Below are 20440 nucleotides of genomic sequence, written 5' to 3'. Positions count from 1 at the left end.
TACTTGACCTGTCTGCTGCCTTTGACACTGTTGACAATCCCCTCCTCCTACGGACTCTCAGCTCCCTTGGGCTCTGTGACATTGCCCTCTCCTGGATCCACTCTTATCTCTCTAATAGGTCCTTTTCTGTCTCATTTGCTGGCGACTCATCCTCTCCATTGCCTCTGTCTGTTGGAGTACCTCAAGGCTCTGTTCTAGGCCCTCTACTCTTCTCTATTTATAATCCATTCCCTAGTAATTTCCTGGCTTGACTACTGTAACAACCTACTAACTGGCCTTCCTCTCTCCCGCCTCTCCCTCCCTTCAATCCATCCTAAATGCCACTGCTAGGCTAATCCACCTCTCCCGACGCTCTGTATCTGCCGCACCCCTCTGTGAGTCCCTTCACTGGCTCCCCATTCACAGCAGAATTAAATTCAAAATTCTCACTCTGACCTACAAAGCCCTTACCAATGCAGCCCCCCATACCTGTCCTCACTCATCAACAAATATACTCCAGCCCGTCCCCTAAGATCCAACAACGATCTACTCCTTGCCTCTTCTACCATCACCTCCTCTCATACTAGACTACAGGACTTCTCTCGTGCGGCACCAACCCTCTGGAACGCACTTCCTCGAGCTGTCAGACTTTCCCCCAACCTCTCCTCCTTTAAACGCTCCCTAAAGACCTTCTTGTTCAGGGAAGCCTATAACCAAATCAGTAACTAATGAATTCCACTTGCCTAATAGTTGCCCTCATCTAACTTCACACTAACATCATTCCCACCTTTGCAGTCCCCACCTCCTGTTTCTCTCCCTCCTACCCATCTAGATTGTAAGTTCCCACGGGAACAGGGCTCCCATTCCTCCTGTATTTGTTTGTTAAATTTTGTCTGGTGTCTCATATTGTACTGTCCTTTTATCTTTGTTACATATGAACAGCGCTGCGGAATCTGTTGGCGCTTTATAAATAAAGAATAATAATAATAATAATATTTTTTCTTCATTCTTAGCTATCTTTATTTAAAAAGCAGGAATGTAACGCTTAGGAGCTGGCCCATTTTTGGTTAAGAACCTGGGTTACACTTGCTTATTGGTGGCTTAATGTAGTCACCAACAAGCAAGCGCTATCCAGGGTGCTGTACCTAAAATGGGCCTGCTCCTAAGCTTTACATTCCTGCATTTTAAATAGAGATAGCAAGAGAAAAGAAAGAGAAAGAAAAATTGATAATAGGAGTAAATTAGAAATGTCATTTTATATATATATATATATATATATATATATATATATATATATATATATATATATATATATATATATATATATATATATATATATATATATAGTAAAAATGTTATTGCTTGAATCTGCTCAGTCCAACCTACAGTAAGGTTTAAAAGTAAACAGCATCTTAAAACTCAAAAACAGCTCAGCAGTTAAGAAGTACTTAAAGGGACACAAAACACAAATTTTTTATTTCATGATTCAGATAGAGCATACAATTTTAAGCAACTTTCTTATTTACTCCTATTAGAAAACGTAAGCATAGGAGCCGGCCCATTTTTGGTTTAGGGCCTGAGTATCGACCTGCTGATTGGCTATTGGTGGCTATTATCAATTTTTCTTTGTTCTTTTACATTCAGCAAGCGTTACCCAGGTGCTGAACCAAAAATGGACTGGCTCCTAAGCTTACATTCCTGCTTTTTTTTTTCAAATAAAGATAGCAAGAGAACCAAGAAAATTTGATAATAGGAGTAAAATAGAAAGTTACTTAAAATTGCATGCTCCACTGGAGAGGTTTCCGGGGTGGAGTCTGAGTACAGGCCTTGCAGTGCTCGCTCTCTGTGCTCCCAATTTTGCTGTTGGCGGGAATTGCCGCGCTGAAGCCCTGAGGCCTAGGATGGCTACTGGTAGACCATTATATTGTCACCGGAACCTCCGCTGTGCCTTCCATTGCACCAAACAGACTATCCATGTAACCCTGACTGAAGGTATTTTTTCCTCCTGGATGGTGCTACTCTAAGCAATTGTGTACCTCCTTACCCCCCCCCCCTTTCCCACCGGTGCTGCGTGAGAGGGGGGCGACAGACGAGGGGAGGTTGGAGACTACTGAATGAGGCTGCTAATCAGAGGGATCCCTGTGCGTGTTGTGAACGCTACCCGTGGCGTGGCTGAGCTTGCAGTTTACAGGGAACCTTCCTGTAGCCCACAATAGTCACTGCGACCCCTAAAAGAGATACCCATGAATCAGCAGGCTGCATGTCAGTTCCTCCTCCCACTGGTGCTGCGAGCGGAGGACAGAGTGAGTCTTAGTATTTCTTTCACACTTAGCTGGGTAAGGTCCTTTGGGGTTCTTCCAAACACTGTGGAAGTGAATGAAGATCTGGTAGTACTGTTGCACTACACAAGGTACTGTTTTAAATTTCTTATCCCTGATTTGTTAGTCCCGCAGTAAAATTGAATACAAGACTTACCTACAGGAATGGTACATTAGCAAGGGGATCTTCATACACCAGAAGGGGGAAAACAAAATTAAAAGAGTATGGAACTTTGCATAAAAATCTTTTAACTCATTGCAGTATAACTGCTGCTGGTTGCAATAAGTCGCACAGTCTCACTTCTCTGCATTTAACTTTTTATATCTCTTGCTCTAAGAAGAAAAGGATATATTGTATTTATTAACTAAAGAGAAGTTTCTATATATTGTTTTTGCATAAAAGAGGAACATATGTATCTTCTTTCTCTCTGGCTTTATACTCATGTTCCCTTAAGTAATCATTGTTAGGATTAAGGTGATTTTGTGAAACCTTAAAGTTTTTTTTTTTTTTTTTTTTTATGATAGGAATATATATAATTAACAAATAATTTTTGGGCTGGGTAATACAACATAGCCAAATTCTTATTAGTAGTGAATAGTAATTTTTTTAGTTAAATAATTTTCAAAATCCTCTTGTGTATCCATTTATGCTAGTTTCCTCATGTTATTTACCAAGTCTTATTTAATAAGTGTGTTTTGGGAAGTGAACAAGAGAGAGTAAAGGACAAGAGAAAAATTTGCCTTCTCATTGCTAGTTCTGTTCCTTAATTTTCTGCTTTAAATAAAACCTAGGTAAAAGGGGGTTTCCCTTCAACTGAAGCAACCCCCTGTTAGATCCAATATAATTATCTAGTATTCCTAAGTAACAATGCGGTTCATAACTACTATGTAATAATTGTAGCATCAAAGGCAGTATCATGGCCCAAGGGTCAGCTTCTTATACAGAACATAAGTTGAACTTTGCAATTTCTGTTCTGAAAAAAGAAAGAAAACTCTTTCACTGGTCTTAGCGAAGCCCTATCTATTTGTTATAATATCCTATTGTAAAGGTGGTAATTTATAAAGCATTGTCTGCCACAAATTTAATTGACCCTCTTCATTCTCTGTCACTGCCTGCGTTCGGTTGGTCTAGTGATTGCCCTCCACTTTTAATTCTTTTCTCCTTCGCAACTCACTAAATTTGAGCACTTCCTCACGCTCCAGGTCCCATTCACCATTCACTCCCTTCCTCACGGTTCCCTTCTCCCCTCCCCCCTTCCTTTTTTTTTTTTTTTCTCGTACGTCACAGGGCAGAAATCTCCTTTTAACTAGGTGGATTTCCCTTTCCTTCTTTTGCACGTAATATTTTCACAGCACATGGATACATTCTTTCACAGTCACTCTAGCCATGGCAGCTAAGCAAAGGGATAGAACTAAAATCACTACTGATACTCTGACAGACATGCATCTGGCTCCTGCAAATTTAATACCTACAAATGAGGTGACCAACATACAAGTTTTAGTAATAAATATTTCAGAGGCTCTAACCTCCAAATTTGATGCACTCAAAACTGAGATTAAACAGGATATCACCCTTTTAATGCAAGAAATTATACATTTTTCTAATAGGATAAATGAAGTAGAGCAAAGGGTGTCAGATCTCGAAGACCTCACTACAACACAAAGTTCAAGCTTAGAAGAAGCTACTGCAACTATTTCTAAGATGCAGGCTAAAATTGAGGATCTTGAAAATCGCCCAAGGAGAAATAATATTTGAATTATAGGGGTACCTGAGGGGAAACAATTTGAAGACTTAAGCATATTTATCTCAGAGATACTGGTTCAGCTTCTTAAAATATCCCCCACTCACCATCAGATAGTAGTTGAAAGAGCACATAGAATAGGAAAACCTCAGATAGAAAACCTTATAGATAATAAGGGAAATAGCAGACCCAGACCTGTAATAGCTCAACTTTCAGGACAAAGTTACTCTACTTCAACATTTCCGTAAGAATCAGCCTATTGCCATTAAGGATGCTAAAATTCTCCTATTTCAAGATTACTCAGCTGAAACAGCATCCAAAAGAAGAAACATGGCCCCAATTTGCACTAAATTCATACAAGGTTTTTAGGCCTTAATTATTTATCCTGCAAACTTGAAAGTTTATGTCAGAGGAGAAGCTCACCAGATCCAGAGGGGAGATTTGTGATGTTAAAAATTAAAATTGATAAGTTGGTTTTCACTCTTTGCAATATCTAATGTCCTTGATCCAGAATTTTGGAATCTGTTACAATCCAAAATTCTCTCTTACTCTGAGGGTTATTTGATCCTTGGAGGAGATTTTAATATGGCTCCGCATTGCCCTCTTGATAGATTAAGGCAGAATGCTAAACAATTAAAACATAAAAAGGACTTAGAAACTAAATTGCTTGCTAAAATTATGCAGAACTTAGATATCAGGGATATCTGGAGAATCCAGAACCCTGATCTAAGGGACTTTACGTGCTTGTCTAAGGCCCACAAAACGTTATCAAGAATCTATCTCTTTTTAATTGATGAAAGACTATGTACAATGAAGGTAAAAGCATGAGTAATGCCTATTTTTTTTTATCAGATCATGGACCGATTTCCCTAGACTTTCAGTTGAATCACCCCAAACTCAAACTCTCGCAATTCCATTTTCCTTCCTTTCTGGTATCTGACTTAAAATTTAAGTGCTGGCTTATGAACAAATTCAACGACTATACCCATTTTAATCATGAATACAAAGATTGCCCTGTATTATTTTGGGAAGCTGCAAAAGCAGTTTTAAGAGGTGAAATTATTGCATATAATGCCATGGTGATTAGGAAACAAACTGAGAGAGAGAGAGTGAATTATTTAAATCAGTAACAAATTCATATAATCGACTTCTCGAAAAAAATCAGATTAACTGGGCGAAATACATTAGAGCCAAGAGCAATAGAGATACATTTGCACTCTATCAAGAAACTCAAAAAGACTTAAAACTTCAATCCAAACTATACAGGTACAGAAATAAGTCTGGGAAGCTATTGGCCAAATTGGTAAAAAGTGATAAAAAGTCACCCTTAATCGAGAAATTACACTCAAAGGGGAAGTCCTTCTTTAAAATTGAAGAAATATCTGATGTTCTTGTAAAATATTATCAAGAAATATATGCCCCTAGAAATTCAGACACAGCCCAGGCTGATGATTTTTGGAGCAAAATTATCTATCCTACAATAACTCTGGAATCAGTAGAGATCCTCAATGCCCTGATCACAGAAGTGGAAATAAAGAAAGTTATCTCTGACCTGGCTATGAATAAAGTATCTGGGCCCGACGGGTTACCCAATGAGCTTTATAAAATCTTATCTTCAGAGATCACATTATATCTCTGTAAATTGTACAATCATAAGTACATTAATGGAGAGCCCGTGGCTAATTCTTTCTCCGCTTCACATACAACTCTAATTCTTAAGAGTGGGAAAGATCCCACTCAGAAAGAGTCATATAGACCTATAGCCTTATTAAACTCCGACTATAAGATATTTATGTCAATTCTTGCCCAAAGACTTCAGGTAATACTCGCTAACATTATTCATAAAGTTCAAGCCGGGTTTTTAAATTTACGAAACTCTTAAGCGAAAATTAGAGAGGTTCTGGTTGTGTTAGAGTACTTCTATAACACTGAAACCTCTGTGCAAGAGGGAGGCGAGGTCAACCCGGATCTAGCTGTTATCTCAATTGACGCAGAGAAAGCATTCGACTCCGTACACCATGATCATCTCTTTCTTTCTTTAGTTAAATTTGGTTTCAGAGGAGGCTTTCTTAACTTTATCAAAAGTTTATATAATCAGCCTCATACGAAAATGATAGTAAATAATACTCTGTCCCCACAAATCACACTGGGCAGAGGAACTTGTCAGGGATGCCCTCTCTCCCCTCTCCTCTTCAATCTTTGTATTGAACCATTAGCAATTATGATCAGACATCAAATAGAAGGTATTAAAGGAATAGTCTAGTCAAAATTAAACTTTCATGATTCAGATAGGGCGTGCAATTTTAAACAACTTTCCAATTTACTTCTATTATCTAATTTGCTCAATTCTTTAGATATCCTTTGTTGAAGACATAGCAATGCACATGTGTGAGCCAATCACACAAGGCCTTTATGTGCAGCAACCAATCAGCAGCTACTGAGCATATCTAGATATGCTTTTCAGCAAGTGATATCAAGAGAATGAAGCAAATTAGATTATAGAAGTAAATTAGAAAGTTGTTTAAAATGACATGCTCTTTCTAAATCACAAAAGAAAAAAATTGGGTTTCATGTCCCTTTAAGATAGGTAAACAAGAGTTGAAAATCGTCCTATATGCCGATGATATACTTATCTATTTATCAAATACTAAATGTACCTAAACTCCTTCAGATTATAAATCAATTTGGGTCATTTTCTGGTTACAAAGTAAATGCTGCAAAATCAGAAAAAATAGCAGTTCTCTTTCCAATATCCCTTTTGGAACGGTTAAAGATTCATTTAAATATCTAGGAATTTTAATCCCAAGTAAGCCAGATGATTTATACAACCTTAACATATCCCCAGTTTTAACAAGCTTTAGGGAGAAACTGAGAAGCTGGGAAAATCTACCGCTCTCTATTTCTGGACTAATTGCTCTATTTAAGATGGTCCTCTTCCCCAAATTGCACTATATTTACAGAATACTGCTCTAATACTGTTAGAGAGGGATATTCAAGTACTTAATAGTATGCTTAGAAGATTCATATGGCAGAATAAAAGACCTAGGATATCACTGATCAAATTATCGCTTGCAAAGGATTATGGAGGCTTTGCTCTGCCTGACATACGTCTGTACAATTTTGCCTTTTTAGAACGCATAGTGGCAGACTGGATCTTCCTCAATAACTATGTCTTGAATAATCCACTTGAGGAAAGTATTTGTAACCCATTTCTTCCACGAGCATTAATTCATTGTGAGTCAAAAGGATTGTCAGCTAGTATCAAGAGACTTAAAATGTTTTGTAACCCATTAAGGGCCTGGTGGAAGATAGGAAATCTTCTATCAATAAATTGTAAGGTCTCTCAATACTTACCTCTTACGGGAAATCCAAAATTTCAAGCTGGTCTAAATTCATCAGTTTTTAAAAAATGGCATTCACTACAGTTGGATAGTATTGTACAATTTATTGATCAAGAGAAAAAATGTATTAAAACTTTGAGGAACTTAATCTCACCAACAGAGTTTTTTGCATATCTGCAGGTAATGCATTTTGCCTCAGACTTAATGAAGGAAGTGAATTGGTACTGGGCTTTGGGTAGTCTGGAAAGTTGGTTCACTCTGGTCAAGAAAGGGCGCATGTCTATTACTCATTGCTATCATCTTCTGGGAGCTGGTAAGGGAAATTCTATTCTTGAGAAAACTGCTTATGAATGGAATTTAATGTTACCACAGGATAATATTGACTCTAAATTTATACAAATATCCATTTGTAAAGTATCACAGGCTACTCTTTCAGCTACTCGGAGAGAAGCATATCTTAAACTTCTACATACATTTTATTTTACTCCTGAAAAAAGGACATAAGTTCCGAAATTCAAATTTTGACAAATGCTCCAAATGTTCTATTATTGCTGCAGATCTTTTTCACATGCTCTGGAACTAGAATTCTGGATGAATTCATCACTTAAGATCTCCCCTCTGGTTATATCACCGATTCAGGTCTTATTTTGTTTAAAAGACCAGGACGAACATCAACCCAGTGAAAAATTAATTATCTTATCTCTCTTGGCAGCCAGGCATTTAATCTTTAAAAAATGGAAAACAAGAGAGATCCCAAGTGTTTCAGAGATTAAAAATTACCTCAAGAAGCAATGTATACTAGAACAGCGAGATACCAATATAGATAATGAATCTGGTATTAGACAATTCTTTAGCAAATGGGCAGTATTTATTAAGTCACTTCCGACCACGGAAATTGATTATATAATATTTCCCTTCAAAAACTCAGGATTGGTACTTCTGGGTATATGGTAACTATTAATAAGCTCTGTAAACATGGAAGAATGGAGGAATGATGTTGAATTCCTTTTTTCTCCCCCCCCCTCCCTTTTTTTTCTTTTCTCTTTTTTTCTGTTTTGGTGGGTTGATGTTTTTTTTTTTGTGGTTGACTTGATTATAAGTAGAGGGTAGTATTTAGTCATTGTTAATTCAGTCTATATCACTAAGGTAGTTAAGATCTGATTTAAACTATGTTATATGTTCTGTCTTTATTTATTTTTTTCTATGATCACATTTACTATTGGCCTTGCATGACGTAAACGATTTGTGTGAATTTATTATGCTGAACAATAATAAAAAAAAAATTGAATGCTCTATATGAATCATTAAAGAAAAAATTTGGGGTTTGTGTCCCTTTAATACCATACTTTCACCATGACAATATTATGAAACATAACTTTTTGTTTCCTCAGGTTGTCAAACCCCTCCAATCTTTGGTCTCAGGGGCTCAAATTTCGCATCACCTTATGTTGGAAAAGGAGGTTTATAACAGTAATAATACATTTAGAAACAAAAGAGAGACAAAATTAAAACTGAGGACTTGGAAACAAATATCCAGTAAATGTTAGCAGCCTTAAAAGTTTGTGTTTTTGTTATCATATTAAAAATGGTAAACACTAGTCATGTTTCTGTTACCTATGATATAACAATAGAATTTCATTACATTATATTTTTGGGAACTGCTAATACATTGAATGGGCTCATGTTTATCAGCACTGGTGACTATGCTCTTTTCAACTTTCTGCTTGATTTTCCTCCAGGTGCTTTCTGAGCTCTATATTCGTCCACTCCCTATAGAGTCAAGGATATGAAGAAAATGCTGATGATGTATTCCATAGTTTTCTTGCAAAAGCAGAACACATTAAAGAAACAATGAAAAAACTAGCAAAATGGATTTCAATAGGAGCAGAAGGATTATTAGTGATCAGTTTCATGTTTACTCTGGGTTAGGCGCATATTGCACCCCTGGATGAGTCCAGCTAAGTTTGGAGGTGATGCTGAAAACATTATACAAGGGCTTCAAGCTATTCAAGGCATATAAGGCACTGAAGGCCTTATAGGATTAGAAGATGCCATAGAAGCTTTAGTTTCCAAGGGTCATTAAGGCTGAATCTTCTATGGATATTCTCAGAGCTCCCCTGTCCCAAGTCCACAATCCAGAGAACCATCAGTCACCACAATACTACTGCTAGACCAGCTAGTGGAGAAGAAAATACCTGAGCTTCATGTGAACTTTATCAAGATGTTCTTACAGCTGTTTATACAAAGAATAGATACTATTTTATGACAATAGTATATGATCTCATGGTCACAAATGGACAATGAAAAAAACTACTATATGAATTATTTGTGTTAATAAAAGGTTCTTATTTTAGGAATCATGAATAAAGCAGTGGTGTTTATTTCCAGTTTGGATTACACTGAGGCACATATTTCTTGAAGGTTCGTTATTAACCTTAGTACATTTTATCAGACATGTGTGACACAACAAGGATATTGGCATAGGCACATTTGTACTGTATGTATGTTATTTGCATGGGTGTACATATATTTAGCTTTATCTCATTTTAGTTTGGAAAAACTGTAAAACTTATACTCTTTCAACAAGCAGCGTTGTGTATTCGTTCTAATAAGGCTTAGTTCTCATGCTCCAGTTGTACTAAAACGTATTGCATTAAGTTTCTTTAGAACTCAAAAGTTAAACAAGCCTTAGGGCCAGGCTAGCCAGGGAACATGAGTATATTTTTTCCGAAAGCAAAGACAAAGCAAGCTTAAAGTGATAGTAAAGTGTGTGTGTTTTTTTTTAATAGGCTGCACATCCAATTGGAATTAATAACACACACCCCAATACAGTCAATGGAGACTTACTCCTGACCTCACAGAGACATTGTGAATACAGAGATAGCACTGAAGACAAACTCACTTTGAAACTATGCAGTCGTTACCATCACTTTCATTGATTATTTGTTTGGAATAATTTCTATCCCTTAAACCCAGTCCTCAGGATCAGTTCACCTGTGCTCTAGTTAAGATATAATAAATATGTGGCCTGTTAAAGGTCCTGAGGACTGGAGTTGGGAAACACTGCCTTACACCATGCTCCTTTCAAAAACTGTCCTGGGAATGCTGGGGAAAAGTTGTCAACCCTAAACCAGAACAAAGGGGGTCTCTATACTGTTATAATAGGCCATCAACAAGTCTAGAGATCCTGAAGACCCCTTGTTTTGAAGCCCCTCTTTAAAGTAAACCCCTTATATAGATTTTAATAGCCAGGTGATTGTAAGGGGTGTAACTAACCCTGACAAAGTGCCTTTTCGGCATGAAACACATAGGATGTGTTTAACATGCATAATAGTTTTGTATGATTTTCTTTACTGCACGTTAATAAAAGTGTTCACTACGAATTAACCACTGAGGATCGTTTCATGGATTTTGTTATGTCTATACCTTGAGGAGTTTGGGATGCTCCTTTTTTGACCCAAAGCTGTAAATCTAAGATTTTCCATACTGTGTTTCCTGGAAGGTCACATGACCATACCTGACGAGTCATACGACTCCTCCGAGTGAAGTGCCATACTACGGGAGCCTGACAGGCTGCTGGCATCCTCCGCACACACTGTGGAACTCAGATATTACAATCTGTGGGACACCAAATCCAAGTCTTAGAGGTACTGCTACATTAGAGGGTTAACGCATAAGATACTGTTTCCCTGGCACACTTTTGATCAGATGTACACTGTTTTGTGCTACTGATGCATGACACTACGTTGAAACATTATAAACTTTGTTACAGTTTGTTGCTACTCACAATATACAACGTAACCCTGGGTTGGTAATTCACTGTGTGGACTCAAAAATAAGTATTTAAAGCTAACAGCTGTTTAAACTTACAATCTGGGCTGTGTTGTTTTCATAAGCAGTGAGCTTTGTCTTTTTGAACTGGTGTAACTAAACCTTACTGGGCCTCAGTGCAAAGCCTGCAACAGCCCCGAGTTTCAACAGAGACCTTTATTGAAATCAGCAGAAACTGCCAAAAACAAGCAAATTACTTCTCAGTGATTGTGAGTCTTCCTTCCCTCTTGGTTAGTCCATACCATTACATATGCACTTGTGTAGCCTTCTTGAACAAATATGGTGGCAGTTTTTTTTGTAAGCCAACATTGTGATGGCCATCTTGGAAAGCCTGCAACTATATTTGTAAATGCAAGTTCATATACTTTTCTTACACTGTGACTTCTGTTTTGCAGTGGGTGCCCACAAGAGGACATGATGCAAGTGCTGATAGCAAAGTCAGATTGGGCCCCCTAGAGCTGCGAGGCTAGTCTTGATTGAGATCTCTGAAGCCCTTGTAGTTATTCTCCTAGTATGCATATACATTTCCTATTCTAGAAAAACAGCCAAGCTCCATTTTACCATCATTCTAAAGTTTTGAGTTGGTTTCCGTTAGACCGTTGCTTCATAACTTCTGTTTGGGGCATCAAGCTCCATACGGAGCTTGATAAATTGGCCCCTAAGACTGGGTTTAAATTGGTGTTGTTAATTTTGAGATGCAAGACTTGTATAGTGATATTGACTTCCATTTCTCCAACATTGGTGTGTCCGGTCCACGGCGTCATCCATAACTTGGGGGAATATTCTCTTCCCCAACAGGAAATGGCAAAGAGCACAGCAAAAGCTGTCCATATAGCCCCTCCCAGGCTCCGCCCCCCAGTCATTCTCTTTGCCGCTCTGAACAAGTAGCATCTCCACGGAGATGGTAAAGAGTATGTGGTGTTTAGTTGTAGTTTTTTATTCTTCTATCAAGAGTTTGTTATTTTAAAATAGTGCTGGTATGTACTATTTACTCTGAAACAGAAAGAGATGAAGAGTTCTGTTTAAAAGAGGAGTATGATTTTAGCAGCAGTAACTAAAATCAATTGCTGTTCCCACGCAGGACTGTTGAGCTGAGAGAACTTCAGTTGGGGGGAACAGTTTGCAGACTTTTCTGCTCAAGGTATGACTAGCCATTTTTCTAACAAGACTGTGTAATGCTGGAAGGCTGTCATTTTTCCCTCATGGGGATCGGTAAGCCATTTTCTATATAGACTTAGAAAGAATAAAGGGCTTATTATGGGCTATTAACTGGTGGACACTCTTAAGGGCTAAATCGATTGTTTATTTAAGTTATATTTTGCAAGTTTGAAGTAATTTTCACACTTTTATTGTTTGGGGAACGTTTTTATCGCCAGGCACTAGTTTAGACACCTTCCCAGTCAGGAAGGGCCTTTCACTATAGTAGGCAGAGCCTCATTTTCGCGCCATTGTTGCGCAGTTACTTTTGAGTACAGTGCATGCAGCTGCATGTGTGAGGGTCTGGTATCCACTGAAAACGTTCCTAGAAGGCTTGAATTGGTATCGTATTCCCCCCTGGGATTGGTGAAGTCGCAACAAAGGCTGTGGCTGGGACTGTAGTGGGGTTAAAATTGCAAACGGCTCAGGTTTCCACATTTTAAGGGTTAACAGCTTGAAAATTGGGGTGCAATACTTTGAATGCATTAAGACACTGTGGTGAAAATTTGGTAAAGATTGGATAATTCCTTCATAGTTTTTCACATATTCAGTAATAAAGTGTGCCCTGTTTAACATTTAAAGAGACAGTAACGGTTTTGTTTTAAAACGGTTTTTGTGCTTTATTAACCAGTTTAAGGCTTTTTAACATGTCTGTACCTTCAGATGGATCATGTTCTGTATGTATGGAAGCCAATGTGGTTCCCCCTTCAAATATATGTGATAATTGTGCCATAGCGTCCAAACATAGTAAGGACAGTACTGTCACAAATAGTAAGGTTGCCCAGGATGATTCCTCAGATGAAGGAAGTAGAGATAGTTCTACATCATCTCCTTCTGTGTCTATACCAGTTATGCCCGCGCAGGCGACCCCTAGTGCTTCTAGCGCGCAAATGCTTGTTACTATGCAACAATTGACGGCAGTAATGGATAACTCCATAGCTAATATTTTATCCAAAATGCCAGCATTTCAGAGAAAGCGCGATTGCTCTGTTTTAAACACTGTAGAGCAGGAGGGCGCTGATGATAATTTTTCTGTCATACCCTCACACCAGTCTGAAGTGGCAGTGAGGGAGGGTTTGTCAGATGGAGAAATTTCTGATACAGGAAGAATTTCTCAGCAGGCCGAACCTAATGTTGTGACATTTAAATTTAAATTAGAGCATCTCCGCGCATTACTTAAGGAGGTGCTATCTACTCTGGATGATTGTGACAATCTGGTCATCCCAGAAAAATTGTGCAAGATGGACAAGTTCCTAGAGGTCCCGGTGCACCCTGATGCCTTTCCGATACCTAAACGGGTGGCGGACATAGTGAATAAGGAGTGGGAGAAGCCAGGCATACCTTTTGTCCCTCCTCCTATATTTAAGAAATTGTTCCCTATGGTCGACCCCAGGAAGGACTTATGGCAAACAGTCCCTAAGGTCGAGGGGGCGGTTTCTACACTAGCCAAGCGCATGAACATTCCCATTGAGGACAATTGTGCTTTCAAAGATCCTATGGATAAAAAATTGGAGGGTTTGCTTAAAAAGATTTTTGTACAGCAAGGTTACCTAATTCAACCTATTTCGTGCATTATTCCTGTCACTACAGCGGCGTGGTTCTGGTTCGAGGAACTGGAAAAGTTGCTCAGTAGGGAGACTCCGTATGAGGAAGTCATGGACAGAATTCACGCACTTAAGTTAGCTAATTCCTTTATTTTAGACGCCGCTTTACAGTTAGCGAGGTTAGCGGCGAAAAATTCAGGGTTTGCAATTGTGGCGCACAGAGCGCTCTAGCTAAAGTCCTGGTCGGCGGATGTATCTTCCAAGACAAAATTGCTTAATATCCCTTTCAAAGGTAAGACCCTTTTTGGGCCAGAATTGAAAGAGATTATTTCAGACATCACTGGGGGAAAGGGCCATGCCCTCCCACAAGATAGACCTTTCAAGGCTAAGAATAAGTCCAATTTTCGTTCCTTTTGCAATTTCAGGAACGGACTGGCTTCCAACTCTGCAGCCTCTAGACAAGAGGGTAATGCTTCCCAGACTAAACCAGCTTGGAAACCAATGCAAGGCTGGAACAGGGGTAAACAGGCCAAGAAGCCTGCTGCTGCTACCAAAACAGCATGAAGGGGTAGCCCCCGATCCGGGACCGGATCTAGTAGGGGGCAGACTCTCTCTCTTTGCTCAGGCTTGGGCAAGAGATGTTCAGGATCCCTGGGCACTAGAAATAGTCTCTCAGGGTTATCTTCTAGAATTCAAGGAACTACCCCCAAGGGGAAGGTTCCACATGTCTCACTTATCTTCAAACCAAATAAAGAGACAGGCATTCTTACATTGTGTAGAAGACCTGTTAAGGATGGGAGTAATACACCCAGTTCCAACTATGGAACAAGGTCAGGGGTTTTACTCAAATCTGTTTGTAGTTCCCAAAAAAGAGGGAACTTTCAGACCAATTCTGGATTTAAAAATTCTAAACAAATTTCTCAGAGTTCCATCGTTCAAAATGGAAACCATTCGAACAATTTTACCTACAATCCAGGAGGGTTAATTTATGACTACCGTGGATTTAAAGGATGCGTATCTACATATTCCTATCCACAAAGATCATCATCAGTTCCTAAGGTTCTCCTTTCTGGACAAACATTATCAGTTTGTGGCTCTTCCATTCGGGCTAGCCACTGCTCCAAGAATTTTCACAAAGGTGCTCGGGTCCCTTCTAGCGGTTCTAAGACCAAGGGGTATTGCAGTGGCACCTTATCTGGACGACATTCTAATCCAAGCGTCGTCTCTTTCCAAAGCAAAGGCTCATACAGACATTGTTCTAGCCTTTCTCAGATCTCACGGGTGGAAGGTGAACGTAGAAAAGAGTTCCCTGTCTCCGTTGACAAGAGTTCCCTTTTTGGGAACAATAATAGATTCTTTAGAAATGAAGATCTTCCTGACAGAAGTCAGAAAGTCAAAGCTTCTAAACGCTTGTCAATTTCTTCACTCTATTCTGCAGCCTTCCATAGCTCAGTGCATGGAAGTAGTAGGGTTGATGGTTGCAGCAATGGACATAGTTCCTTTTGCTCGAATTAATCTAAGACCATTACAACTGTGCATGCTCAAGCAGTGGAATGGGGACTATACAGACTTGTCTCCAAAGATTCAAGTAGACCAGATGACCAGAGACTCACTCCGTTGGTGGTTGTCCCAGGATCACCTGTCTCAGGGAATGAGTTTCCGCAGACCAGAGTGGGTCATTGTCACGACCGATGCCAGTCTATTAGGCTGGGGCGCGGTCTAGGATTCCCTGAAAGCTCAGGGTTTATGATCTCGGGAAGAGTCTCTTCTCCCGATCAACATCCTGGAACTGAGAGCGATATTCAATGCTCTCCGGGTTTGGCCTCAACTAGCGAAGGCCGGATTCATAAGATTCCAGTCAGACAACATGACGACTGTAGCTTACATCAACCATCATGGGGGAACAAGGAGTTCCTTGGTGATGAGAGAAGTATCCAAAATCATCAAATGGGCGGAGGATCACTCCTGCCACCTATCTGCAATCCGCATCCCAGGAGTAGACAACTGGGAGGCGGATTATCTGAGTCGTCAGACTTTCCATCCGGGGGAGTGGGAACTCCACCCGGAGGTGTTTGCCCAGTTGACTCAATTATGGGGCATTCCAGACATGGATCTGATGGCGTCTCGTCAGAACTTCAAGGTTCCTTGCTACGGGTCCAGATCCAGGGATCCCAAGGCGACTCTAGTGGATGCATTAGTGGCGCCTTGGTCGTTCAACCTGGCTTATGCGTTTCCACCGTTCCCTCTCCTTCCCAGGCTTGTAGCCAGGATCAAACAGGAGAAGGCCTCAGTGATTCTGATAGCTCCTGCGTGGCCGCGCAGGACTTGGTATGCAGACCTGGTGAATATGTCATCGGCTCCACCATGGAAGCTACCTTTGAGACAGGATCTTCTAGTACAAGGTCCATTCAAACATCCAAATCTAGTTTCTCTGCAGCTGACTGCTTGGAAATTGAACGTTTGATTTTATCCAAGCGTGGGTTTTCAGATTCAGTGATAGATACTCTGGTCCAAGCCAGAAAACCTGTGACTAGAAAGATTTACCATAAAATATGGAAAAGATATATCTGTTGGTGTGAATCCAAGGGATTCTCCTGGAGTAAGATTAAAATTCCTAAGATCCTCTCCTTTCTCCAAGAAGGTTTGGATAAGGGATTGTCAGCGAGTTCTCTAAAAGGACAGATTTCTGCTTTATCTGTCTTGTTACACAAACGACTGGCAGCTGTGCCAGATGTACAAGCTTTTGTACAGGCTTTGGTCAGAATCAATTTTAACACAATACTAAAATCTCAGCGCTCCCTGGAATATTACTTTGCAATAAAAGTGAAACAATTAGAAAATTAAAACTTAAATGAAACGTCAAAATTTAACTTTTCTACTATTTTGTATAAAATCTCACTTAGAGTTAAGTATTTCTTGTATTACATATAGATTACTCTGTCTCTAAAAATACATATATAGAGATCCTTATAACTCTATACAGTTAAAAGCTCCTTTCAAAATTGGTCTTAGACAAGTGTTATAATTGTAATACTGCAAACCTATGTAGTTAGTTACCCATAAAATGTTCTTTGATCAAATGTCCAGACCTATTGTGTTTTTTTCTTTTTGAACTGTTCAATCTTGAAAAAACGATACAGCTCCTTTGTGGTTACCCAAATCTGATCGGTTGCTGCCTGGTGTGTACTCCGGATGTCTTTGTTCCGGCAGAAATGAAACAGCTGAAATGAAATAGAAAACACACAGCGCCCACCGAATCAAGGTAGCTTTTTTACAACAATTTATTGTGCGCAAAAAGTAAAAGTATACACTTACAAGATAGTAGTGTTACATGTGCCTTTAAAAAATAGTAATTGTCTTCAGCAAATGTCCGTTTTACCACTGACAGCGTGTAAGTTCAGAGTTCCGTGTTTGAATACTGCTCACACAGTCTTGCCGCCTCAGCTGTTCTCTCCTAACAGCGTATGGTGTTCTCCAACGAGAGCGGCTTACCTAAGCGACTCTTTGGTCAGAATCAAGCCTGTTTACAGACCATTGACTCCTCCCTGGAGTCTAAATTTAGTTCTTTCAGTTCTTCAAGGGGTTCCGTTTGAACCCTTACATTCCATAGATATCAAGTTACTATCTTGGAAGGTTCTGTTTTTGGTTGCTATTTCTTCTGCTAGAAGAGTTTCTGAATTATCTGCTTTGCAGTGTGATCCACCCTATCTGGTGTTCCATTCAGATAAGGTTGTTTTGCGTACCAAGCCTGGTTTTCTTCCAAAAGTTGTTTCCAACAAGAATATTAACCAGGAAATAGTTGTTCCTTATTTGTGTCCGAATCCAGTTTCAAAGAAGGAACGTTTGTTACACAATTTAGATGTAGTCTGTGCTTTAAAGTTCTATTTAGAAGCAACAAAGGATTTCAGACAAACTTCTTCTTTGTTTGTCGTTTATTCTGGTAAGAGGAGAGGACAAAAAGCTACTGCTACCTCTCTTTCTTTCTGGCTGAAAAGCATCATCCGATTGGCTTATGAGACTGCCGGACGGCAGCCTCCTGAACGAATCACAGCTCACTCTACTAGGGCTGTGGCTTCCACATGGGCCTTCAAGAACGAGGCTTCTGTTGATCAGATATGTAAGGCAGCGTCTTGGTCTTCTTTGCACACTTTTGCCAAATTCTACAAATTTGATACTTATGCTTCTTCGGAGGCTATTTTTGGGAGAAAGGTTTTGCAAGCCGTGGTGCCTTCTGTTTAGGTAACCTGATTTGCTCCCTCCCTTCATCTGTGTCCTAAAGCTTTGGTATTGGTTCCCACAAGTTACGGATGACGCCGTGGACCGGACACACTAATGTTGGAGAAAACAGAATTTATGCTAACCTGATAAATTACTTTCTCCAACGGTGTGTCCGGTCCACGGCCCGCCCTGGTTTTTTAATCAGGTTTGAAAAATTTCTTTCTCTATACACTACAGTCACCACGGCACCCTATAGTTTCTCCTTTTTTCTCCTAACCGTCGGTCGAATGACTGGGGGGGGGCGAAGCCTGGGAGGGGCTATATGGACAGCTTTTGCTGTGCTCTTTGCCATTTCCTGTTGGGGAAGAGAATATTCCCACAAGTTATGGATGACGCCGTGGACCGGACACACCGTTGGAGAAAGTAATTTATCAGGTAAGCATAAATTCTGTTTTTGTACCTGATTCAACTACCTTTCTTTTGTCTTTTGCAACTGCACACAAATTTTATCAGGTGCTGAGCTTCAACCTAACCCACAATTTTCATTTATCATTCAGCATTCTGATAATTTTTAGAGGACAATAATTATTTCAGAACACGTTGCTTAGCAATCTTTTACCTGTGATCAACTCAGCTGCAATAGACACAAACCTATATTTTAAGATAAATACTAAACTAATTATTTTACACAGCTGTGGGATTCCTATGTTTAGTTCATATATTTTTATTCATGGTTTTAAAGAATGAGGATATGTGCATACATCAGGACTTACCTTCCCTCGGGTTCTGATGGCCTCCTCCTTTCGGGTCCAGCTAGCGTCTTCCCAGGAGCCCCCCTCCCCATTTCCACTGCCATCCTTCTCTTGGACCCCACCAGCAGCTTACAGACAGGTCCTAACAGCTTCTTTATCCAAGACTGCCTCTTTGGATAACATTATCAGGTGACTAAACACTTTCAATTCAAATTCTACCAAGCAGACAATATTCAAAATATTCAATTATTGTAGGGTTCTATCATTTGTGATTCCTAGCATTTTATTCCTGGTTTCCTGTTTCCTCCGTGTGTTTCCTAGATCTTTGAGCTTCGGCTTTGTACTGTGAACCATTATTTATTATTATTATTATACTTTATTTATGAAGCGCCATCATATTCTGCAGCGCTGTCCATTGATACAGTTAATTTAAATAAAACAATAATATAAAACTTCTAAGAGACCGGACAGAATTTACAAACACATACAGGAGGAATCGAGGGCCCTATTCCCGTGGGAATTTACAATCTAAAAGATTTGCATGATTTTGGATTTCTCTTGTAAATTACAATTTGGCTAACTCAATTACAAACTTATGGCTAGATTACGAGTTTTGCGTTAGGCTTAAAAAGCAGCGTTGGCCGGTCCTAACATTGCTTTTTAACACCCGCTGGTATTACGAGTCTTGCAGGTACAGGTGTACCGCTCACTTTTTTGGCCAGACTTGGAAATACCACAAATCCACTTAAGTAAATTGCGTATCCTATTTTTTCAATGGGACTTGCATAGCGCCGGTATTACGAGTCTGACAAAAAGTGAGCAGTAGACCCTCTCCTGTCAAGACTGGTACCGCATTTTAAAGTCAGTAGTTAAGAGTTTTATGGTACAACGCCGTAGCATAAAACTCAACTAAAGTGCTAAAAAGTACACTAACACCCATAAACTACCTATTAACCCCTAAACCGAGGCCCTCCCGCATCGCAAACACTAAAGTTTTTAACCCCTAATCTGCCGAACCGGACATCGCCGCCACTATAATAAATATATTAACCCCTAAACCGCTGCACTCCCGCGTCGCAAACATTAGTTAAATATTATTAACCCCTAATCTGCCGTCCCTAACATCGCTGCCACCTATCTACATTTATTAACCCCTAATCTTCCTCCCCAACGTCGCCGCCACTATACTAAAGTTATTAACCCCTAAATCTAAGTCTAACCCTAACCCCCCCTAACGTAAATATAATTACAATAAATCTAAATAAAATTCCTATCATTAACTTAATTATTCCTATTTAAAACTAAATACTTACCTATAAAATAAACCCTAAGATAGGTACAATATTACTAATAGTTACATTGTATCTAGCTTAGGGTTTATTTTTATTTTACAGGCAAGTTTGTATTTATTTTAACTAGGTACAATAGTTATTAAATAGTTATTAACTATTTAATAACTCCCTAGATAAAATAAATACAAAAGTACCTGTAAAATAAAATCTAACCTAAGTTACAATT

General features: G+C 39.3%; 1 long non-coding RNA gene across 1 annotated transcript in view; it reads left to right on the top strand.

Annotated features, from left to right (window-relative positions):
* The window catches only part of LOC128659501 (uncharacterized), a 41289-nt gene extending 31541 nt beyond the window's left edge, over positions 1-9748 (top strand). The window contains exon 4 of the long non-coding RNA XR_008402408.1: positions 9120-9748. This is a non-coding gene — a long non-coding RNA (uncharacterized LOC128659501). The remainder of the gene's footprint in view (positions 1-9119) is intronic.
* Positions 9749-20440: the final 10692 nt, after the last annotated feature.

The sequence above is a fragment of the Bombina bombina genome, chromosome 5 (assembly GCF_027579735.1).
Source record: "Bombina bombina isolate aBomBom1 chromosome 5, aBomBom1.pri, whole genome shotgun sequence".
Lineage (NCBI taxonomy): Eukaryota > Metazoa > Chordata > Amphibia > Anura > Bombinatoridae > Bombina > Bombina bombina.
The sequence above is the reverse complement of the archived record's forward strand: the minus strand, read 5'-3'. Positions and strand labels throughout refer to the sequence as shown.